Source organism: Felis catus, chromosome D2 (assembly GCF_018350175.1).
Source record: "Felis catus isolate Fca126 chromosome D2, F.catus_Fca126_mat1.0, whole genome shotgun sequence".
Lineage (NCBI taxonomy): Eukaryota > Metazoa > Chordata > Mammalia > Carnivora > Felidae > Felis > Felis catus.
In genome coordinates this window covers 53,580,001-53,601,523 of record NC_058378.1, presented here as the reverse complement: position 1 = coordinate 53,601,523, position 21,523 = coordinate 53,580,001, and positions in this window count along the sequence as shown.

The following is a 21,523-nucleotide window of genomic DNA, read 5'->3' as shown; positions in this document are numbered from 1 at the left end:
GGCCTGGCGAGAGGCGGCGGCCGCTGCGGAGGCCTCACGCCCTCGGACTGTTGGGCGAGCGCCCGAGGGTCCTGGAAACCCCACTTGGAGAGCCCCCAGAACCCCTGCAGGACCTCCCCAGCTTCCTTCATCCTCCAGAAGCATCCTGTGTCGGAAACCTTGAAACCACCGATTTAAGTAAAATTGATTTAAGAGTGTCAGAGCTGGACTGTGGAGATCATTTTGTCCTGTGTCGCCCAGACTTCATCAAAGAAGCCCCTCGGGTCCGGGGGTGGACTCCAAAGCACTTTGCAATGGGGCCACACCTTTTTTTGGGGGGGGGGGAGGGAATCGTTTGTTTTAGCATTGCTTAGTAACATATGACATTGGGGTGAATTATTTTATTTCTCTGTTCCCCAGGGTTGTTTTTTTTTTTAAATCTATAAAAAGAGAATAAAATATCTCATCGAGTAATTGTAAGGATTTTATAAAGAGATTAACACTTGGCATATAGTAATTGCTCTCACACACAATTATTATTTACTATAATAAATTATTAGTCTTCAATTATTAGTTATTATAATAAAAATGCATGTCAATTTTGCATTCTGAGCAATGAGCGATGATATAAAAATGCTCTCGTGTAAAAGGAAAAATCTTGAATAAACTTGACACCCCAGAAAGGCAAACTATCCTAGACCTCGAGGTGTATACACAGGCTGTGAATGTGTCGCAGCACCCCAGTTTGAGAAGCACTGGGCAGTCCAGGGCTTACAGATACGGAAACTGAGGCATAGCAAGAAGCGACTTGTCCAAGGTGGCCCCTGGTTAGTAATAAAAGCCAGGTCCCCTGCCCCTACCCCTCGAGTTTCCACCACACCCGTTGTGTCTAGTTTTCTGTTAAATTAGGCCGTTAGAGAATGAAAAATGTGCCTGTGGCCCTAGACCCAGTGACCACTTCCCTGGCCAGCCACCCCCCCTCCCCTTTGCCACACTGCTAGGCCTCTCCCAGTTGTGCATTCTGTCTTGTAGTTGTCTGTGTACTTATTAAGGATTTGGCACAGCGGCCTGAGGTGCTGTGTGGGGAGGAGATGCAGTCTGCTTATCGCTGTGTCATGTGTGTCTCAGTTGCCAGTGTGACCTCTGAACTGAGGATCTGTTTGATTGCAAGTCAGTGGAAGATGTTCAGCTGGAACCTTGAGTAAATTCAAGTTGTCAAACAGAACGAGTTTGTTTTCTGGCACTGTTGGAAAAGGGCAAGAGATTGAAATAAAGGGAACTCATATGGAATTTGGCAACTCTCTGGGGTCAGGGTATGTTAGCTTTTTGTGTGAGGGAAAAGGGAGTTGTCTGTGTTGAGAGGGAAGGAGAGGAGGGGGGTCGGCAGAAGTGGGGGGGATCCCATTATCATAGGCTAACCTGCCTCGAGGACAGGATAGGTTTCCTCAGAGTGGGCAACCGGGGTGGGGTGTCAGGGCTAGAGGGCTTTCTCCATAATTACTCTCCAGAGTTCTTCCGATGGCAAAATGGTGAGTGCAAAGCTTCCCAAATTTTCTCCTTTTACATTGCCTTCATGGCACCCCTCAGGCCGAAAGAAATGCCTAACAGTTGAATTTATTAAGCAGCTGGATCCAAATGACTTATTAAGACTTTATGTCTTAAGAGCTCAGTGGCCATCTGTGAAAACAAAAAATAATTTTTTGTTTCATTCTTAAGCAGACATAGTGACTTCCCAGTGGGATGAGTGCACCTGTTGAGCTCTACAAAACTGGGAATCAGATTGGGCACTGCCACTCTCATTTCCTGTCCACACTGACTTTCATGTGTCTGCTTTTTATCACAGTACGTCTGAAAACTGAGCTTTTTAAATGGGCTTCACGTTGCAGCTGTGAATGACCCAGAGCTAGTCGTTCACATGGAGACCAATGGATGTTGAGCAGCACCGTGTTTCCCTGGGCACCCAACCAAGCACATGTGGGCATGTGGCTAAGAACACAGACTTGGAAACTCACCTGCCAAGACCAGAATTCAGACTGTACAACTCACCTTGGGATGTTGGGCAAGTTAGCTTCTAGTGTCTCAGTCTTTCCATATACAAAAAGGGAATAATAATAGAACTGATCTTGCTGGGTCTTGAGGGGATTAAATGAAGCTCCTACATGTAAAACACTTAACACACAAGTCATCCAGTGCTCGACACTGTTTATAGACTTAAGGACTGACCACACATCCTTGTTGGCTGAGACAGTCTCCATTTATGAAATTATTATTAGAACCCTCATTCTTTCTCAAATTGCCCTGGTTTGGAGGATAAATTCTGTGACCATGGTACCCTTACATTTATTAGCTCGTTGGGTGCTCATTAAGTCGCCACAGACACTGGGATTTAAATTTAAGTGGTCTGGCTACGGGACCTCTGCTCTTAAACACCAGAGAAGTGCTTCTTCTTCTTTTTTTTTTTTTAATTTTTAAAAAATGTTTATTTATTTTTTGAGAAAGAGATACAGTGTGAGCGAGGGAGGCACAGAGAGAGAGGGAGACACAGAATCTGAAGCAGACTCCAGGCTCTGAGCTGTCAGCACAGGCTTGATGCGGGGCTTGAAATCACAGACTGTGAGATCATGACCTGAGCCAAAGTCGGACACCTAATCAACCAAGCCACCCAGGCACCCCCAGAGCAGTGCTTCTTAACCAGGGGTGATTTTTAAACACACACACACACACACACACACACACACACACACACTGTGGCTGTAGAGACATTGGTAATGTTTGGAGACACTTTGGTTGTCACAACTGAAAGGTTGCTACTGGAATTCAATGGGTAGGGGAGAGGTGGGAGCTACTGCTGGACACTGCACAAAGCACAGAACAGCCAATTGTCCAGCCCCCAAATGCCAATAGTGTTGAAGTTAAAGAACCCTGTAACAGGGGCACCTGGGTGGCTCAGTCAGTTGAGCGTCCGACTTCGGCTCAGGTCATGATCTCACAGTCTGTGAGTTCGAGCCCCTCATCGGGCTCTGTGCTGATGGCTCAGAGCCTGGAACCTGCTTCCGATTCTGTGTCTCCCTCTCTCTCTGTCCCTTCCCTGCTCATGCTCTGTCTCTCTCTGTCTCAAAAATAAATAAAAACATTAAAAAAAAAATACAAAAAAAAAAAAAAAAGAAGAACCCTGTAACAGATGCTATTGCCTCACCAGACTTGACTTCTGTTGTAAAGTCCCACCTAGTGGCAAAAGCCAGAAATGGTATTATTTTCCTTGTTGAGGTTTCCTAGGAAACTGTAATCCCTCTAACCACAGGTGAGCCTCAGCTTTGTGCTCTGGCCCCAGGTGTGCATGGCTGCAAAATATCCTTGGTCCGTGGGACAGGATGTGAAGTCGTCAGGGTGAATTGACCTCACAAGTTCTTCAGAGTCAACATGGCCCGAAACTACAGGCTGAGCCCTCATTATGAGAGTTGCTTTTATTGCTCATGGTCATTACTTGCTATTATTACTATAGCTTTGTAATACAGCTTGAAATCGTGATGCCTCCAGTTTTGTTCTTTTTTCTCAAGATTGCTTTAGCGAGTTGGGTCTTCCGTGGTTCTACACAAATTTTAGGATTGTTTGTTCTATTTCTCTGAAAAGTGCCATTAGAATTTTGATAGAGATTGTACTGAGTCTGTAGCTTGCTTAATGTGGCCATTTTGACACTATTAGTTCTTCTAATCCATGAGCATGAACTGTCTTTCCATTTATTTTTGTCTTCTTCAATTTACTTCATCAATGTCTTACAGTTTTCAGTACATAGGTTTTTCACCTCCTTGGTTAAATTTATTCCTAGGTATTCTATTCTTTTTGATGCAATTGTTAATGGGATTGTTTTCTTAATTTCTTTTCCTGGTATTTCATTGTTAGTATATAAAAACACAACAGATTTTTGTATATTGATTTTGTATCCTGCAACTTTACTGAATTTGTTTCTTAGTTCTATCAGGTATTTTTGGTGAAGTCTTTAGGGTTATAAATAAAATAATGTTGCCTGCAAATAGTGACAGTTTTACTTCTTCCTTTTCAATTTAGATGCCTTTTATTTCTTTGTTCTGGCTAGGACTTCTAATACAATGTTGAATAAAAATGGCGAGAATGGGTGTCCTTGTCTTGTACTGGTATTATAGGAAAGGCTTTCAGCTTTTCACCATTGAGTATGATGTTAGCTGTGGGCTTGTCATATATGGCCTTTATTATGTTGAAGTACGTTCACTCTATACCCACTTTATTGACAGTCTTTATCGTAAATGGATGCCAAATTTTGCCAAGTGCTTTCTCTACATCTATTGAGATGATCACATAATTTTTATCCTTCATTTTGTTAATGATATTTGATTGATTCGTGGATATTGAACCATCCTTGCATCCCTGGAATAAATCTCACTTGATAATGGTGAATGATTCTTTAATTTATTGTTGAATTTGGTTTGCTAATATTTCATTGAGGATTTTCACATCTATGTTCATCTAGAATAGTGTCCTGCAATTTTCTTTTTTCATGGTGTCCTCCTCTGGTTTTGGTGTGGGATAATGCTGACCTCATAAAATGAGTTTGGAAGATTTATCCCCTCTTCAATTTTTTGGAAGAGTTTGAGAGGGATAGGTTTTAAATCTTCTTTGAATGTTTGGTTGAATTCACCAGTGAAGCTTTCTGGGCCTGGACTTGTGTTTGTTAGGTGGGTTTTAATTATTAATTGAATCTCCTTACTAGTAATTGGTCTAGTATAGATTTTATATTCCTTCATAATTCAGTCTTAGATGATTGTCTATTTCTAGGAATTTATGCATTTCTCTAGTTGTTCAATATGTGACATATAATTTTTTATAGTGGTCTCGTATGATCCTTTGTGTTTTTTCAATAGCAGTTGTAACTTCTCTTTCATTTCTGATTTTATTTATTTAAGCCCTCTTCTTATTTTCTTAGTGAGCCAAACTACCATGTGATGTGGCAATTCTACTTCTGGGTATTTGTGGGAAGAAAATGAAAATTCTAATTTGAAAAGATATAGGAGTGCCTGGGTGGCTTAGTTGGTTGAGCATCCTACCCTGATTTCAACTCAGGTCGTGATTTCTTTTTTTTTTTTTTTTTTTTTTTAATTTTTTTTAACGTTTTTTGTTTATTTTTGAGACAGAGAGAGACAGAGCATGAATGGGGGAGGGGCAGAGAGAGAAGGAGACACAGAATCGGAAGCAGGCTCCAGACTCTGAGCCATCAGCCCAGAGCCTGATGTGGGGCTCGAACTCACGGACTGTGAGATCGTGACCTGAGCCGAAGTCGGATGCTTAACCGACTGAGCCACCCAGGCGCCCCTCAGGTCGTGATTTCAAGCCCTATGTCAGGCTCTGCACTGAGCAGGGAGCCTGCTTAGCATTCTCTCTCTCTCTCTCTCTCTCTCTCTCTCTCTCTCTCTCTTTCTCTCTCTCTCTCCCTCTCCCCACCACCCTCCTCTCTAAAATAAAAAAAAGTAAAGATATATGCACCCCTATGTTCACTGTAGCATTGTCTACAATAGCAAAGACATGAAAACAACCTAAGTGTCCATCAATGGATGAAGTGATAAAGAAGATGTGAAAAAAAAAAAAAAAGATGTGAGATACACACGCACACACACAATGGAGTACTTCTCAGCCATAAAGAATGAAATATTACCATTTGCAACAACACGGATGGACCTTGAGGGTATTATGCTAAGTGAAATTAGTCAGACAAAGACAAATACCAAATGATTTCACTTATATGTGGAAGCTAAAAAACAAAACAAATGAGAAAAACAAAAACAAATTCACAGGGAACATAGTGGTAGTTGCCAGAAGGGAGGGGGCTTGGAGAGTGGGTAAAATGAGGGAAGGAAATCAGGAGGTGCAAACTTCCAGTTATAAAATCAGTAAGTCATAGCGATATCATGTACAACATGGTGACTGTAGTCACCAATATTGTATTGCCTGTTTGAAAGTTTCTAAGAGAGCTGAGCTTGAAAGTTCTCATCATAAGAAAAAATACTGTAATTAGATGATGGATGTTAACTAAACTTATAGTGGTGATCATTTTGCAATGTATACAAATATCAAATCATTATGTTTATACACCCAAAACTAATATATTATTTGTTAATGTTATTTTTTAAATTTTTTTAATGTTTATTTATTTTTGAGAGCGAGAGAGACAAAGCGTGAACGAGGAGGGGCGAGAGGGAGGGAGACACAAAATCCGAAGCAGGCTCCAGGCTCTGAGCTGTCGGCACAGAGCTTTATGCGGGGCTAGAACCCAGGAACCGCAAGATCATGACCTGAGCCGAAGTCAGACGCTCAACTGACTGAGCCACCCAGGCACCCCTGTTAATGTTATTTTAATAAAAAATAAAACAAAATGGTATTAGGCTTAAAAAATACTATTATTATCATGCTCCTCTGCTTCTTCCACTCTAGATAAAATGATAGAAGTGGAGACGAGGATTCACCAAGTGTAAATATGAACAGTCTGGTTTTGGGGCTAAAGGGAAGACCACATTGAAGGATGACTTCTGTGCCTGTTTATTTTATATTTTTAACCAGACAGGAGCAGGGGACTTTTTCTGCATGTGGTTTTTCAAATTTTCCTCTAGAAAAAGTTTACAAAGTTTGTATAAAAATGCTTGCTGGCCCATCGCTTCCTTTGCAAACCTCTCCTGTGAGTAGTCTATCCGTCATCTGTCATCTCCCTATTCACCTGACTGTATCAATCCGAGTTGAGACATAAGTCCTTGCAGACATCAGAGTGTCTCCTGCAAAATCAGGATCTACTCCAGAGCAGAATGCAAAGGGTGTTGCCCTCGTGTAAAGATTTTAAGTCTTCCTCCTACCTCTGTTCTTCCTATCCTGCTAAGGAGGGTTCCCGCCGCACCCCAGACCCAATTGCCCTGACCATGCCCAGCTGGGTAACCGCCTTGGCCAGGCCAGGCCAGGGTGGGTGGGGGAGGTGAAGGCCGCCTCGTGCTCTGAGAAAGGCCCCTCATGCTCCTTCTTCCAGGCCGCCCCAGAGTTCCCAGGTAGACGAGTTCTGAGCAGCATTCCGGCGCATCGGAAGGCGTTGGAGACCAAGCCGCACCTGGGAAAGGGCAAGTGCTCTCGTGTGCCTCAGGCCTGTGGTCCTCTCCACTGTCCGCCTCGTACCTGTGAGATGGAAGAAGGAAGCCCAAGTAGGAGCTGGAAAATGGAAACGCTAAACCCCAGAGGGACAAGTAATCAGCCCCCGGTGGTGACATACTCACATACCAGAGCCCAGGGCAGGGATCTTTAAACAAGATCTGGTGGCCCAACCACAGCTAGCACATGCAATGTGTCCTATAAATTAGAAAAAGTGCCCCCTCTGAGCAGACGGTTAGGAAAAGGCACCTCTTCCTCAGGGTTGATGCAGCCAAGGCTCCGGGCTTGGCAAGCGGGGCCTGGCTGGGTTTCAGCCTGTGCACGCGCCCCTCAGGCAGGCATCCTCTGCTCGATCATTCGCTGTGGCTCTGCCTCAGAGCGTGTGGGCTTGTGGCAGCAACGGTCCTTCCCGCTGGCTCTTCCTGCCCACTGGTTTCTGTCCAGGCTCTCAAAGGCCACCCCCTACCCTATCACCTATCACCCTATCACACCAAGGCCCCGCGTGTGTCTCACTGGGCCAATCATTTGCCCGGGGAATTTCCTCCAGCTCCCTGTTGCGGGTGTCTCCCCTGAGGAATTGAAGAGCGGAAAGCAAGGGTCGGCCTTGCAGCAGCTGTGAGGACTGAGATGTACAAGGGGGCTGACTCCCCTGTGCTGAAGAGCCAGGCCTGACCACTGTCATTGGAGTCCCAGCGTGACTCTTTCCTGAGGTAGATAAAAAGGGTGGGACCAGTCCGAAAGCAGCTCCTGCTTCCCTGAGGGGGACTTAGGAGCCAGTAAAGTCAAGGATCACCTCCACTTCTGAGGTAACTTTGGAGGAGGACAGTGAGGAACAGGCCGACTGGCAGGGTGGGTGGGGGAGAATAAGAATATTACTACTACTACCCGCAATCAAACATCTATGTGGTAATTACCATATTCTAGGCGCTATCTTAAACACTACTATTAACTCATTTAATCTTTGTAATGATTCTGTGAGGTACTGTGGTGGTTATAAGATATGGCTGCAAATTTTCTCATATACCTCCTTTCAAAAGGTGGAGGCTAATTTTCCTCCCCTTGCACACTGGCTGGACTTACTTTCTTCTAAAGAGTGACTATAGCAGAAGTGATGTGATGTGACGTCACAGGCTAGGTCATACAAAGGATGTACCTTCTGCTGGCGCTCTCTCCAGTATCTCTTGCTCTGGAGGGTGAGGGAGCCACCATGTTGTGAGGATCCTCAAGCAGCCCAGTTAGGGAGAAACTAAGGCCCCCTGGCACCAGCTGGCACCAACTTACCAGCCACAGGAGTGAGCCACCTTGGAAACATCTTTCAGCCCCAGCTGAGCCTTCGACTACTGTACCCCCATCCTACCTCTGACGGAACCTCAGGAGAATTCGTGACAGAGTCGCCGAGCTAAGCTGCTCCTGAATACTTGACCCGCAGAAACTGAGGTAATAAATGTTTATTGTTGTTATAAGCCACTGAGTTTGGGGGTAATTTGCTTCATAGCAAAAGATAAGGAATGCCAGCTGGTACTTTTATTATCTCTATTTTACAGATGTGAAAACGGAAGCATAGAAAAGTCATGGAATTTGCTTTAGGTCCTGGTAGATGGGATCTGAGACCAGGCGGTCTGGCTCCAGGGCCCGTGCTCTCAAGCCCTATGGTAAATCTGTCAGGACTCAAAATCATAAGGAGACTGAGACCTGTGGCAGAGACACAGCTCGGGGGACTCAGCAGTGGTCCCAATGGCTTGGGTCCTGCTTGTTTTACCAATGGGCTCTAGTCTTCCTGTCCAAACTGGGAGTTACCAGAAGGCTTTCCAATGCATTTCTTGCTTGCTTAAATTGGCCGGAATGAACTCCTGTTGCTTGTCAGCAAGAAGCCTGATCAATGGGAAGAGACCTATCCTCCCCAAACCCTGCTGCTGTTTTAAGGACAGAGACTTTTCTTTCTTTCTTTCTTTCTTTTTTTAATGTTTATTCAGTTCCTGAGAGAGAAAGACAGAGCACGAGCAGGGGACGGGCAGATGGAGAGGGAGACACAGAATCTGAAGCAGGCTCCAGGCTCTGAGCTGTCAGCACAGAGCCCAGCGCGGGGCTCAAACTCATGAACTGTGAGACCATGACCTGAGCTGAAGTCAGTTGCTTAACTGACTGAGCCACCCAGGCACTCTGAGACAGAGTCTTTATTTTAATGGCAGCGGGAAGAAGGAATGTTGCTGGTTACCTCATTCCAGGCTTCTGAGGAGAGAAGCAATCAAAGGCTTCAGACACACAATTTTAAACTCAGAAAGGAATGCAGTTTAGGGATGGCCCATCCCTACTTAAGTGGCAGCTTTTCTCTGTGGTCCCCTCTTGGCCAGGAGCCACCCTGGCCCTCCTAGGAAGGAGAGTGGTCCACTCGGCACACACAGATGGGGCACTTACCGCAAGCCAGACACGAGGCCCAGCCCGAGAAAAGCAAAGGCAGGAGATGAGCGGTGCCAGCCCAAGCCCAGAAGAGCCTTCTACAGTCCAGGATGTGGCTTCACTGAAATTCTGCAGGCCCCAAGGAGACCGAAGTCTCACACAGAGTGTGGCATAATTCATCTTGCGTCATTTTTCTTTCTTTTTTTTGGCTACTTTATTTGTTCTAGGTTTCTGATTACAAAACAGGAAGATTTGGAAAATGCAAGAAATAACTCAGAGAAAATAAACCCAGACATCATTCTTCCATACAGAGATAACCCCATGGGATTTTGCTGTATAGCCTTCTGGTGGTTTTTTGTTTTTGTTTTTGTTTTTGTTTTCTGTGCATTTAAGGCTGCCTGTTGGCATACAGGCACGTTACAAATTGGGGGGTTGGGAGTTCATTCATGCTGCACATGCTATTTTTTTTTAATGTTTTTATTCATATTTGAGAGAGAGACAGAGCACAAGTGGGGGAGGGGCAGAGAGAGATGGAGACACAGAATATGAAGCAGGCTCCAGGCTCTGAGCTGTCAACACAGAGCCAGAGCCCGACGCAGGACTCCAGCCCACGAGCGGCGAGATCATGACCTGAGCCGAAGTCAGACGCCCAACCAACTGAGCCACCCAGGTGCCCCTGCACATGCTATTTTGTAATACACATTAAAAACATTTCCTGGAACTCATTTTTCTATTCTGTCCTTCAGTTCTCTCATGCACGTGGCTGCCCCATGACGTATTTAGTGCACCTCTCGCTGCCCAGGGAGGGCTTGGCTGCAAGATCCAAGAGTGCCCCTGTAAACTACATACACTCTCCAGCGACGTCTCCCAGAGGTCAGTCCTTGCTTCAATTCCCACTGATCTAAAGCGAAATGAAAAAAATATAGACCACATAGTTTTGTGGGGCTTTTTAGTTTTTGCTATTTTTTATTTTAGAGAGGGAACGCACGAGCAGGGGAGAGGGGGCAGAGGGAGAGAGAAAGAGAGTCGTAAGCAGGCTCCACTCTCAGCGCAGAGCCTGACTCAGGGCTGGATCCCACAACCCTGGGATCGTGACCTGAGCCAAAATCAAGAGTAGGATGCTCCGCTGACTGAGCCACCCAGGTGCCTGTTGACCACATAGCTTTTCACGAGGCTAAATACATCCACTTTTTTTTGGAGGTTATATCCTGCCTACTTTTGTATTAAGCTTCTTTTTCTTTTAGAGCAGAGTATTTATGGCAGTCATTTTCAAAAGGAAGCAATGCTATGGAACTCATGGAGATTCATAACAAAAAATTATCCTGACCTTTGCAGTCCTGAAGGCTAGGAACAACTAGGCCTCCAGGGGACCCAATCAAAACACAGCAGCCCAGCTTGTGGTGATAATGAGGGCACACGGATTATGTAAGGGCACATTCACACTCATGCTCTTATCTCATCTTGAGGACAGCTCTCCGGGACACGAAGTATATTTTACATGGGATACTATAGTCTTACAGATGAAGTCTTATATACTTACAGATAAAGCAGAAGGCCATGTGGCAAGAGGAGGGGGTCCAGCTCAAGCGGCTTGTTAGGTCCCAGTCAAGCAGACCCAGGTTCCTGACTCCCATCCCAGTGACCCTGGAGGGACTCTGAGCCACAGCTTTGAGGTGATGCTGGGTCCCACACAGAGTACTAATATTCAGTTGCAGAATTGAACTTGTTGGAACATTCTAGAATTCTACTTTAGGAGCCACAAAGCTGTAACACACTTAAGTGAACACAGACCCAGGTCTGGAGGTCTCTGTAGCTCTTGCTCGTCCCTTGAGCCTATGTGCTTAACTGCTCCCCAGCTGCCTGCGAAGGTGCAGACTCTGGGAGGATCCTGGGCACAAGCAACCACAAGCCCAACAGTGAACTTCAACAGAAATGCCTGACCATTTGGGTGGCCGCCTTCACGGCTTGACTCCTGGTTCTGTAACTCAGTCAAGTGATGTGATTGCTCTAGACCTTTGCTTCCTCATCTGTAAAATGGGAATAATAACGTCTCCCTCACAGGCTTGTATAAGGATAATGACTGTCAGGCCTTTAGCGTGGTGCCTAGCACATAAGTGCTTAAAGGCTTAACAAACGTAAAGATTATATATCATTTTTTCAGCACCCGACACATAGAGGATGCTTAAAATATTTTTTAATAATTGAGTAATTAAATAGATGGATGAACGAATGAATGAAAAGGAAATTTTGAGGTTTTCTGTGCAGTCTGGATATCTCCCTCTGCTAAGGCATGGACCTCAAGAGTCTGCTGTGACAATATGTGGACAGCCAGGAGGGAAGGGAGTGAACCATCACCATATTAGCATTCTCTCCAACACCCACCCCCCCCGCAACACACAAGGAGATAGAGGAAATTAAAAGTCAGGGCTAGAGGACAAGGTACACAAGAGAAGTAAATTTGAAGAGGAGAAGCATAGTGTAGGACATGCTCTGAGCATGGGGGCCTTCTTTTCCTGAGAAATATAAGCTCAGGTGATGAAGGTCTAAAAGGACAGAAGAGACATGTCAAAGAAAGAGGGAGTTTGGTGGGGGCTCAAGTCACCAAAGATGGGGTCCCGCTGAGAGGCTGGAAGACACAGTTGGCCCTCCCTGAATGGCGCACTCAGTGGTCCATCTCCTCTGTTATGCACACGTTCACCACCAGGGGCCGACAGGCAGTCCCAGAAAGGGCTCCAGGGGTACAAAGCTGCCGGAGGATTACCAGCACGGGGGCCGTCAGAACCCAGGGAGCTGGGTGTTCTGTAAGGGAAAGATGCCAGACCCACTCAGGTGGCCAGCTCAGGAGCTGTGTGTCCTTGCACAAGCCATCAGGCACCAACTCCTCTCGCAATGAAAATGTTGAACAAAATAAGCTTCTCTGGAAACCTCACCAGCCAGGGTCTGGTAGAAGAGTTTGGGAAGACCTTGAAAAGCTTCTCCATACTGCCCCCTAGTGGCACTTGGCTCCAGAAAGTTTGTCAAAGCTCAGGCGTCTGTCTGTCCCACCTACCCATCCATCCATCCATCCAACCATCCATCCATCCATCTTTCCTTCTTTCCACTCAGAAACACTCTGCCAGTTGTTGGGGACCCCATAGCAAATGATATACTGTCTCTGTCCTAAAGGGAAACTCACAGAACATGGATAAATATAAAACCATTAAGTAACTATTCCACAGGGATCTTAGACTGAATGTTGTGGGAGGTTGACGGGGATGGTAGCTGGCTCTCCTAGGGGCGCAAGCAGAATTCACAGAAGAGCTGGTTGGTCATTCAGCAGACAAGCACTGAGTGACAAACAGAAATGCCCTGGGGCGGAGCATGGCAAGTGCTAACTCAGGCAGCACATGAACATCACCAGAAGGTGAATAGCAGACCCAGGAATGCATTGAGAGGGTGAAGTAGGGACCACTCTGGAGCATTGCCCTAATCTGCTTTCTAGGCTTTTCTTCCTTCCTTCCTTCCTTCCTTCCTTCCTTCCTTCCTTCCTTCCTTTTCTTTCTTTCTTTTTTCTTTCTTTCTTTCTCTCTCTCTCTCTCTCTTTCTCCCTTCCTTCCTGCCTTCCTTCCTTTCTTTTTTAAATTTTTATTTATTTTTGAGAGAGAAGGAGAGAGACAGAGACAGAGACAGAGACAGAGGGCTAGCAGGGGTGGGGCAGAGAGAGAGGGAGACACAGAATCCTGAGCTGTCAGCACAGAGTGTGGTTCCAACTCATGAACCACGAGATCATGACCTGAGCCGAAGTCGTACGCTTAACCCACTGAGCCACCCAGGTGCCCTTATTCTTTTCTTAAGGAAAAAACTATTAGAGCAATTTCTCAAATCTCTCCCCCCTAATGGGGTTTCATTTGGGACACACAAAAACCCAGTGTTTAAAAAACATTTCTTCTGTCCTGGTATCTTAGGTTTGGTGGCTGAATTCACTTTTGAGGCCACTTTAAAAGGTCTTTGTTTCATGGGGCGCCTGGGTGGCGCAGTCGGTTAAGCGTCCGACTTCAGCCAGGTCACGATCTCGCGGTCCGGGAGTTCGAGCCCCGCATCAGGCTCTGGGCTGATGGCTCAGAGCCTGGAGCCTGTTTCTGATTCTGTGTCTCCCTCTCTCTCTGCCCCTCCCCCGTTCATGCTCTGTCTCTCTCTGTCCCAAAAATAAATAAACGTTGGATAAAAGGTCTTTGTTTCTGGAGAGGGAAAACCAGAGGGAAGTCCTAAGGGGTCTGTAACAAATCAGAGCCGACTGCTCTGGTGTGTTAGGGGAAGTGTCTCCTCCCAGGAGCCTGGTATGTCTATGAGGACTGTTTCAGCTCTCCATATGGAGGGGGGTGGGGGAGGGGGGAGAGGACAGCGTCCTTGTCTTAGGGACAATAATGACCTGAAAGAGCAGAGCCACAAGAAGAAGGGGGTGACCAGATGGTCCCTGGAGTTGCATTTGAAATTGGAACTCAGAGGTGCTGAGTGACACCCAAATGAACAGACTGGGCTCTTGCTGCTGGTGGGGCCTCAAATGAGTTTTTAAGGACGAAAGCACCTTAGAAAGGGGACGTGGAGGCACGGACCATATGCACTCCCACACACTATAGAAACGCTGCAGGAGGATGCATACATCCCTGTTGGTTGTCCTTTCCAACTCCATCCTGTGACTGGTAAATTTCCCACATTATGAGTCCCACTTCCCAGGATCAAAGGCTGATTGATGCTGGCTTTCCTAACCCCCTTGTAACAAGGCATAAACCCTAGGCTTACCCATTCAGACATTCGGGATAGACTTGGCCTCCAGGGGAGGACAAGAGGAACTCGAGGCTGCATGGACTCTGTTCTGGGGTAAGGGTTAGGGCACAGTTGTGGGGTTCCTAGCATCCAGGGGCCAGCATCAACGGTGCAAGCCAGGCATGGTGCCTGTGCCCTGGGGTAGTCCCCACCGTGAGGGCATTGTCCCAGGCTGGAGGTCTGACACTGGTTGTCTGGCCCTCCCCTCCAAGACCCTGCGAGCTGCATAACGCCTCTGCTGATGAATCCAGCCGACTGGGCTCCTGTGGGAACGCTGCCCCCATTGTGCTAACACACACACACAGGTTTGCTCAGCCTCAGAGCCCTGTGGACTGGCTTCATCCCAGTCCCAACCACCTGGGAAAGCAAGCAGCCTTAACCGAGCATTTTCTGAGTGCAGGCAGCCTGTCCCTTCTTTCCGCAAGCGATGCAGGAACGAGGCTAAGAGGCCTGGCTAACTTTCTCCCAGTTTGCTTTCCCTCTGTCCAAACTGCGTTGCAAAATCAGCTGTTTCTGTCTTGCCAACCACTCACCTCCCCTTTCCCCTCCTCTCTGGCAACGCTTGCTGTTTCTAGCAATTGCCAGCAGAATGGGGCCCAGCATCACCTGGCCTTGAAGAGGGGCCCTGAGGGAGCGTGTGAGTGAGTGTGTGAGTGAGTGTGGGGCAAGGTGGGGGCGCTGGCTCACACCCCAGGAGATGGTGGCTTCCCCAGGCTGCCTCTGCCTGACCACAAGTTAGGAAAGAGCATCTCCCTGGAGGAAGTTGCTGACACGGTGCTTTCTCTTTTCTTATCCTGGCTTCTCTACGGTTTTATGCATGGGGCAGTCTTGTTCTCTTTCTTTCTTTCTGGGATGGGAGGATGAGATTTTCTGGATCCAGTTTCTTCTACCTCCTTAAAAATAACACATACCATTTACTGCCCTTCGTGGTGTGACAAGCACTACATGTGCACCCACTGATGTAAATCGCATGACAATCCTGTGTGGGAGGTGATCGGTACCATTAGCATCTTCATTTTACAGGTGAGAAACGGAGATGGGAGACTGCACCTATCAGGAGTCTTTTGGTTACAACTAATAGGAATCCAACCCAACTTGAACAAAAAGAAGGGTAAGGAGGAGGGCGAGGGGAGAAGAGAGGAGGTGGAAGGAAAGAAAAAGAGGGAAGAGAAATGTACCAGCCCAGGTAAGCAAAAGTCCAGTAGGTAGATCTAGCCTGAGGCACACCGGGACCCTGGTGCCCAAATGACCCGTTTGGGCATCTGTTTGTGCCTCCTCTTTTTTTTTTTTTCTGATTGGCTTTGTTTCAGGCAGCCCATCAGCCCCCCAGCAGGAGCACAGAGGCCCCAAGCAGCTCTTCCTACTTCCTACCAACTCATCATGCTCCTTTCTGGCACTTTGGGCAGAATTCCCAAAGATGGCTGTCATGGGCTGGGTTGGGGTCGCATGCCCAGCCCTGGGATCTGGACTGAGACTGTGGGAGGGCAGGTTCCACAGAGAAGAGTCAGAGAGCTGAGACCAAAGACAGGGTGTGTGGGGGGGAAGGGGGTGGTCCGCAGCAGGGGATGGTGGTGGGGGATCCGCAGCACGGCGGGGGGGGGGGGTTTGCAACGGGGGGGGGGGGTCTGCAGCAGGAGCAGGAGGGGGGTGGTACGCAGCAGGGGGTGGGGAGTGGGGGATCCGCAGCAGAAGGTGGAGGAGGGTCCGCAGCAAGGGGTGGGGGGGTCCGCAGCGGAGGGTGGGGAGGGTCCGCAGCAGAAGGTGGGGCAGGGGGTCTGCACCGATGGGGGGGTGGTCTGCAGAAGAGGGGGGTAGGGGTCTGCAGCAGGGGGTGGTAATAGGGGATCCGCAGCAGGAGGTGGGATGGAGGTTCCGCAGCGGGGGCGGGGGGCGGGGGGAATCTGCAGCAGGGGACAAAGTGTGTGACTGAGCATCTGCTGCTATGACTTCATCTCAAGTCCATGAACCACCTGGGAGAGCCAGACTCTAGTTCTGTTTTTGTCACTAACTAGCTGGGTTACCCTACGGACTTCACCATTTAGAGCCTCACTTGCCTCCTTTGCAAAATAAAGATAATAGGTCTCCAACCGTCCTCACAGAGTTGTTGTAGATATCAAGTTAGACCTTGAATTAAAAAGCACTTTGAGGAGTTAAATGTAAAGTATCATATTATTCTTTTGTATATCTTCCATTTGGTTTGTTGAAATTAGCTTAAAACCTTCCATATTTTCCTAACTCCCTTTCTTATTTCCCTTTTTAAAAACTCATTGCATTGGGGTGCCTGGGTGGCCCAGTTGGTTAAGCGTCAGACTTGGGCTCAAGTCATGATCTCATGGTTCATGGATTTGAGCCCCACATCAGGCTCTGTGCTGACAGCTCAGAGCCTGGACCCTGCTTCAGATTCTGTGTCTCCCTCTTCCTCTGCTCCTCCCCTGCTCACACTGTCTCTCTCTCTCTCTCTCTCTCTCTCTCTCTCTTAAAAATAAATAAATATTTTAAAAGAAACCTTTTTTTTAAATAAAAAAACTTGTTACAAAAGCAACCTACACTACAAGCAATTTTTAAAATTAGAGAATAAATTAAAGGAAAAATGACTTATAATCTCACTGTCTTTAAATAACTACTAACATTTTGGTATTATATCTTCCTTGTCTTTTTTTTTTTTTTCTGTGTGTATGGACACATGTATGTTTTAAAACAAAAGTGGCACATTATAATACCCTTTATAAATCTGCTTTTTCCCGTAAGGAATGTTGCACACATTGATATGTGGCATTAAATGTTTTCCCACAACATTAATTTCATAGCAGAATGGCCTTCCATTGTTCAGCAGAACTCCTCTTGTTACACATTGGGATTATTTCTAATTTTTCCCTAATAATAAAACTACTACAGAATACATCCTAATAACTAAATACTTGTCCATATTCATGACTATTTCCTAAGAAAATTTTCTAGATGTGGAATTTCTGGGTCAAAGATTTTGCAACACTCTCAGGCTTTGGCATCTATTATATACCCAGAAATGTACCAACTTATGCTCCTGCAAATTGGAGATCTGTGTTCATTCCTGCATCAGCTATTACAATAGGTGTTGTCATGTTTTAAAACTCTTACAACTTTGAAATCCTTTTTCTTTTTGAATTTAGATCCATGATTACTTCCCCTTGATTACTTTCTGCTGATGGGGGGGCCTCAGAAGACCAAAGTTCACACCCACGTTTAGAATTTAATTTAAATTTAAATTTAAATTTAAATTTTTTTAAATTTAAATTTTTTTTAACGTTTATTTGTTTTTTGATATAGAGAGACAGAGCGTGAGCAGGGGAGGGGCAGAGAGAGAGGAAGACGCAGAATCTGAAGCAGGCTCCAGGCTCTGAACTGACAGCATGGAGCCCGACGCGGGGCTAGAACTCACTGACCGTGAGATCATGACCTGACCTGAAGTCGGATGCTCAACCGACTGAGCCACCCAGGCGCCCCTCTGATAAGTTACTTAATTTCAATGAACAACAGTGTCCATGTCTATAAGATAGAAATCAAGTCCTGCCCTTGGCCTGCTTGCCTCACAGGCTCTGAAAGATCAAATGAGAAGTGAGTGTGAAAGTCCCTTTGAAGAAGTCAGTTCCTGCACACCTGCGCAGGACGCTTCATATTTGCGCATTTGTCCACGAGGGAAGTCAGTCTCCCAGATGGCCCCGGGGAGGGATGCTTCCTGGTACTCATTCTCTAGTGTGTAGGCATCTCCCCTTGAGTCTTGGCTGGTCCTGAGTCTTATTTCTAAGCGGTAGGTGCAGTAGAGGTGACACCGTGTGACTCCTGAAGCTGGCCACGAGATTATCTAAAATTATAAAAGCCTCTTCAAGAGAGAACCACCCAGCTGGCCCTATCAGTCCACAAAACCACGAGAGGTAGTAATAAATGTTTGTTTTAAGCCACTAGGTTTAGGGCTGTGTTGTTACACAGTAATGATAAGCGAAACATCTGCCAAATCTTCCAGTACTTTGAATCTGGGAGCAAGTCTAAAGCTTAATGGTTAAAAGTGGCTTTGGAACCAGACAGCCTGATTCTCAATTTTTGCCAACAATCTGTCTGCAGCTACATCATCTTGGGTAAATTATTAAACTCTCTCGGCCTTACTATACCAATCAGTAAAATGGGCATGACAATAGGACCTGCCTCATGGCACTGTTGAGACCATCAGATCAGATAATGCACATAAAGTCCATAGCACAATATCTGACACATGGTCCTCATACATTTCAACTCTAATGGTGGTGATAATCCCTGCTGATGAAATGCCTCACTTACTTGGCTTCCTTAATTAAGTTTCTTAAAGAGTATATATCAAAATACCTTATATTTTTATCCCCCACCCCCCACCTGAACCATCATCCCTGTGACGTCTTCTCTGGGCATTCAGGGAATGAATATTCAACATTTCCAATCTTGGAGATGTAGTTTGGGTTAATGTCCCAAGACCAGACTGAAGGTATTTCTAAATGAGTTTCCAAAAATCAATTTCCTTAAAGAAATGTTTTACGTTTGTTGACGTCATTGATCAAATATTTACTTGATTTATGGTCACATTCTTGAAGTCTGCTCTGCATTATCTTTCGCACCCATGTTTGTTTAAGGGCTGAATCATACTTCTTGTTCCTCAGTGATTCTTCTGCAAATTCTAAAGTTTAGGTATTTAGGGATAAGCCAGGTATTTCTTAAAGACAGTCAAACAGCTGTTTCTAAAAGGCCCTCATTCACTTGGTCTAAAAACATCTATTGAGCACCTACTACGTGCCAGACCCTAGTCTGGGCATAAGAGATGGAAAGGGATGATGACCCAACCTCTGTCCTTAAGAAGCTCACAGTTTGTTGGGGGTGGAGTAGATGGAGGGAGAGAATGACAGGCAAGTGAAAGGTAATCATAATACTGGGAGGAAAGGGCAATGGAAGAAAGGCATAAGAATCATGGAATCCCAGAGAACACTGATGGGGGGAGCAGATGGACATGAGACCTGGTGGCAGATTCCCACCCAGCAGCCATTCCCAAGCCTCTCCTTCTCTGGCATCGGGGGGGGGGGGGGAGGAGGGGGCTTTAGCAAAACACAATGCTCTGTGTTCTTCACACTGTTTCCTTTGTGGGGCCAACTGTCCTTCCTAGCCATCTTGCAGGTGGGCCATCAGATCAAGTTCAACTAATAGGAATGTGAACAGAGTACATCCCAGTTTCATGCAATTAAGAGCTGGTGCCCTCGCTTTTCTCCCTTTCCCTTGCTGCAGTGACCTTAGAGTCTCATGGTCCCAGGGGTTTGGCCACAAGACAAAGGAGGGCCACCAGCTCACAAAAATTGTGAGGTGAGCAAGAAGTAAACGTATATTGTGTTAAACCACTGAGATTTCAGGGTTTACTTGTTACCTAAGCTTCGCCTGGCCTGTTCTAATATGCTATGCAATCCCATGCTAGTTAATGAGATGTAGGAAAGTGCACTGTGCAGTTTCTAGATGGATATTTCCCTTTCTAATACATTTTCTTTTATTGGAAAAAGGAGATTGGCATATAGGAGAACTCATTCATTACCCAGGCTAGCTGTTTCTTGGTTTTTGAAAATACATCTCATTAGAGACATGTGATGTTTGGAACTGCAGCAGCCATTCTGTGAGCATGAGTACAAGACCAAGGAAATTATAGAGATGACAGGCCACAGTCTTCATATTGTGAAACTGGAATTGTCTGGTTCCATATTTCTTTTTAAACAAACAATAAATGTCCCAATGGTATTAGCCTTTCTTGTTACAAATATCCCCACTTTTGAAAGTTCATGTTACAGCCACTTTGCTTTCATGAAGGACCAACTTTAGTATCTGTTTTTGATGACTGAAAGAAAGCCATTATAGAGGCAGCACACCCCCCTGAGCAGTGAGAGTGGCACCACCAGGAGCTACACTCAGCATCTCAGCATCATGCTGCCAAAACTTGCATCTGGGAACATCTCTGCTCTGTCTCAATTGATTTTCTGCATCCGTTAGCAGGATGTGTCCTAAGGTGCCAGAAAAGCCTAAGAAAGGTTGTTTTTTTGGTCTGGGAATGCTCAAAAAAATTTTCCATATAAATTAATGGTAATTGCTTCTTCACTTACCACCATTTTGGCTTAGGAAAGGTTTCATAGGGCCCCTCTACTTTTGGATAGTGGGGGAAAACCTGTATCTGCATCTGGATGCATCTGCCCTGATATTAGTTGCAAATGAGGATGAGGAGTTGGTTATAATGGATAAGTAAAACGAATGGAGGTTCTTGGGGGTAGGGAACATCACTTTCATCTCCTGTCTTCTCTTCATCCCCATCCACACCACAGTCATTGCTGAAAAACAAAAATAATCCCGGACAGTATTTCTCCAGCTGTGATGTGCTTTCAAGTTCATTTTCTGGCTTTAAGATGAGAGAGGAGTGGCAGCATTATGTAGGGGCTAAGAGCTCAGTCTCTAGAGGAAGACACAGTCAGGTTCAAGTACTGGCCCCGCCACTCTCATTGCTGTGTGACCTTGGACAAGTGACCTAAGCTCTCTAAACCATAGCTTCTTCATCTGTATAATGGAACGATGATAGAAACTCCCATATACATAGTGTTACTGTGAGGACAAAATGACATCACACATAGGAAGTTTTAGCATATTGCTTGGGACACTAAACATGCTTAAGACACAGGATCCCTTACAATAAATTGGACTTTGGTTTTGATGACATCCTAGCAGTCCGGCTAGGGCAGGTGCTGCCATTCCTAGTGCAGAGTGAAGGAAACTGAGGCTTAGGGAGGTTAAATAACTTGCTCTAAGTCAGAGCCAGATTTTCATCCCACAGTCTGGTGCTTCCCATTTCAGGGTTCTTTCCAGACTAATGTGCTTCGTTGAAAGTGCCAAAGACGTAAAACCAAATAAGATTTAAATGTTGAGATGCTTCATTTTTGATTTCCAATGAACAGAATCATTTCCGTGAAGTTCACTCTTACAAGAGAAGAGAGTTTTTCCCGTAACATATGTGCGAAGGTGAGGTTGTCAAATTTATATTGAAAAATAATATACTCTGGATGTTGTTCTTAGTCCTCCAGTATCAGCTCCCCGCCACCTACCGCCACCTCATAAAAATCAAGAGAAAACGCACACCTTCGCAAGAGTCTATGAAAGGAGGCAGAGG